Here is a 4081-nt window from a genome sequence, read left to right as displayed (position 1 = left end):
CTTTCTCTTTCTGCCTTGCTGACTTTTCTCCCTTCTGTTTCTTAGCCTCCTACATGGTCCTTTTATTTTTCCATGTTCTCCAGCCCTTCCTAAGCTCATTCTTGAACGCACACGCTGCCGCTGGTGTTCTTCAGACTTGATGGCCTGGGCTCAGGAAGAGGTTGTGAAGAGCCCTTTTAGCACTGCATTTTGCTGCTCTCCCAGAGCTCTTCATGCTGGAGTGCAGGGTGGCTGCCAAGGAGGGGTCCACCTGTGTGCCTGCTCAACATAGGAGCCTTGAAAGCCTGCCTCTGGGCATCTCCTGCAGCTCTCTAGTCCCTCCTGATGGTGCTTTCCTAGTCCATGCTTCTTACCCCATCCACATGGCTCCTTGGTTCGGCCTATCTAATGATGCTTGCGCGCTGGCTGACTTGCAGCTGTGATGTCTCCGCACCCCACCCCCCACATTTGCCCTCCTGTCTGTAGATTTCTGTCCTGAGAGATATACTTGTCTGTGCTTTTGAGGGTGGGTCCAAAGAGTCAGGGGCTCCTGGGTTCAGTCCCTAACCTGTTCCACACTGTCTATTCTTTTTATTCCAACTCCTCAATCATATAGTACCTTAACTTCTGTGTAAATTTCTAAAAAGGAAACAGAAAATTTGTAATAAATGAGTCCAGAGAAAGAAATACGTTGCCAAGGAAGTGGATTCAAAACCTGGCTCTTTTTCACAATTCTAGACTATGAGTGGGTGTGGACTACTGCTTTGTCCCCTCATCTTGGATCTTTTATATCATTAATCACCATCTCTGTCTTTGACCTTCTTATCTGAGGATGAGATTTCTTTTCTGTCTGCCTGTACTTTAGTCCTGGATCTTCCTTCCTCTTTACAGACTCATGTATCCCACCTTCAGTCCTCTTGACCCCACTCAACTTTTAGGAAGCAAAGCTTATCTTAGACTGCTGGACTTAATGCAGCTGGCTTTACATCAGTGAGGTAGTGGATAGAGAGGGTGATTGGCACAGGCCATAGCCTTCCTTGATAAAGATGAGGACTTTTCCCAACTAGCCTGGAGGCTTCTAGATGCTACCTAGGGCTGTCCCTCAGCAGGCCTTCCTCCCCAGATGATTTCTGACAAGTTACATGAAGCTCTCCATCCAAACTTACTATCCTGGCTGGGTTTAAATTCCAGCATTTGCGTCTAGCCAGAGACCTTGGGTCCCTTTATCTCTGGGCAGGAGTTAAAGATTTTTCCATTGTCTCCTACCTCTTTTCTCAGTGCCTACTTCTTTAGATCCTCTTCTGCCAAGATTTTATTTCCTCATCACAGAAAGATTTGATTAGCACATTGGAGCCACAGGTTTAAATAGCTGATCAAAGCGCAATGAGATGCAGACCAAGCCTCTTTGTATTACTGGTGGTTCAGTTAGTGTGCTTTTTGGGCCCTTTATTGACTCTTAAGCCAGGCCGTTATTCAGAACAAACAGGCTTGCCATATGTAGAACTTGTTATTTTTATGTGCTTTTCCCAAGTTCTTCCCAAAGTTTTTCTTGTCCCTCTTCTGCAAAAAAAAAGTCACTGCCACAAGTGCAAGATAAATAATCATTTTATCGTGCATCAGACTATGTCATGGGGATGTCAAAATGGCAAAGAGCCTAGAATAAAAATTGGACAGTGAGGTGGGGACAGCAAAGATGGGTAGCAGCATCCAGACCTGGGGCCTGTCCATCTTAGGTCTCAGAAGACATGACCTTGGCCTTGGGGAAAAAACACTAGTAGAGAGTGTTTCACACAGGACAGAGACCCTCTGGCCAGCTTGCAGACCCCTGCAGGACTACGACTGGGTGGGAGTGGGGTCTCGGACTCAGGCTAATTCCTCCTTTCCTTTACAGAGGGCTGTTTGGAACGGGTTGTTGTGAAAAGGAACCTCTATTTCCCTGGGACTGTAGATCCCTTTGGCCTTTGGAGAAGTGGTAGTGATGATAGGGCTAGTGGTGGGCAGAGGTTCCCAGAACTGGTCCAGTTCTCCTAGATCACAACTCTTTCAGAATTCCAGGAGCATGAGTTTTGAGCAGCTCCAGGCAGAGAGCAAAATAAAGCCTACAATCAGTCATAGACTCCTTATCACCACTATACTAGCCTGGACTTGCTTTCTTCCCAGCTCTGGGACAAGAGTTGAGGATGGAAGAGAGTGGTACAGCCCTATTCTCTGGAGGGGGAGGGTCTCTATTCATCCTCTGGGTCTGGCATCTGCCAGTGAGTGATGTTTTCCCTGGCACCAAGAAATTGAACTGAGCCCACTAGAAGAGCAGTGGACTCAGCTGGGCAGTGGTGGGGATACTTTGGCAGCTCGGCTTTCATCCACATCAGAGCCAGCCTGCCCCAAGATTATCCCCACATTCAACTCCAGCATCTCACTTGGTTTTGGCCTCCTTTCTGGATGGACATTGAGCAGAGAGCTTGGCTCAGGGCCAAGGGTGTTGACCCTCTCTTCTGAGGGAGCTAATACCAAGAAGGCACAAACCACAAGGCCTGGAGGAGTTTCTGCAAGCTGGAGCCATATTCTGAATCTGGGACTTTGAATTCAGACGCTGAACGCAGGAGCCAAGAGCGTGAGGTCTGGGAACCCCAATGGGGATCCCACAGTGCAAGACTTGAAACCCAGAACCTCGAGGTCTGTGGTGGCAGCTTAGAGGCCTAGATTGGCGCTGACCAGGAGCGTGTCTAACAGTGAGCTCTTCCAGTGGTGGCAAGCCCAGCTGAGAAGTGGCTAGGTCAAGGGTCAGGTCTTGCTCTGCATATACACTACTCAGATATCTGGGCAAGGCTCCTTAGGGCTTGGCTGGGACACAGGCTCAGGCTGCTTATATTGTCTTTGGTACCCATGGAACCTGGAACCTCAGAGACTTGGAGGGTTTAGGGGGTCAGGTGGTGGGAAAGGACTCATCCTTTTACTCTGCCAGCTCTCCAGCAGTGCACCTTATCCCTTGCAACATGTCCTGCTCCCTGGAAACAGACTTGTGTGTAGCTCCTGCTGCTTCCAGCCCTTGCACTCCAGTTGGAATCTTGTTGTCTAGAGGTGAAACCCAAAGAACCTACAGGTTCTGTATCTTTGGGTGGAGGAGCAGGGAGAAGCCTTGGCTGGAGAGCTCTTCCATCTTAGCCACTTCTTTTAGCTCACTATGCCTGGGCACTCATTTCCCTCAGCTGAAAAACAGTCACAGGAAACCGTTGTATCTCTGCACCCAGGGCTGTTGTGATCATCAGAGGAGCTGGCCTAGTGCATGGCCTACAACATATTACTGTTCAGTAAATTCCAAGGGGGTGAAATACGGTGGAGTGTTTTTCCATAGCCTTTCCTTGGTGCATATGAGTCTGAGAGAGATTTACTTTTTTCAATCTTGGAGGAACAGCACTGTGAGAAAGTGACTCAAATGAGGGCCTCACTGTGAGCTCGCTCTTGGATCTTTCACCCAAAATGGGAGGGGCTGCGAGGCCGGGGTGGGGGATGTATCCCCTCTGAGGGCAGCCTGGGGTAGACTGGGCTCAGGGTGACTTGCCTTCTCTTGCCCTCACCTCTCCTGCTTTTCCTGCCTGGAAGTTCCCACAGATATTGTGCTGAAATGAGCCCTTTGCCCTTGACCTGCTCATTCCTTTTCCAAGGGACTTGACAGGCAAGTCAGCCAGGCTCGGGCTGTGAGGTGTGTGTCTGGGGGGGTGGAGAGTTGTGAACTCTTGCCTTCTGGTGGGGAGGTGGCAGTGATGTAACTTCCATCACGACAGCACTCATTCTCCCTGCCACAGGGCCACTTCCCTCTCTTGGTGGCAGGGCCCGTAACCTTGTAGCTGTAACACTGCTTGTTACCCACTTTATGTCTGCAAGTAGAAAGACAGATACAGATAACAGAGTGGTCAGCAGCAGCCCATGTGACAGTCAGAGGCATGAGCAAGGTCCCTTTGGTCGGTGGCAGCCACAAAGGCCCAGGCTTCAGACAGATCCTGGTTGGTGACCTTGGGGTCACCTGCCAGGTTTCAGCAATAAATAATATGAGGACCCAAAAACCAAACCAAAACAAAAAATACAGCCAGTATCTTTTGGGGTG

Source organism: Elephantulus edwardii, unplaced genomic scaffold (assembly GCF_000299155.1).
Source record: "Elephantulus edwardii isolate Elephantulus edwardi_28Jun2011 unplaced genomic scaffold, EleEdw1.0 scaffold00028, whole genome shotgun sequence".
NCBI lineage: Eukaryota > Metazoa > Chordata > Mammalia > Macroscelidea > Macroscelididae > Elephantulus > Elephantulus edwardii.
Note: the sequence above shows the minus strand (reverse complement) of the source record.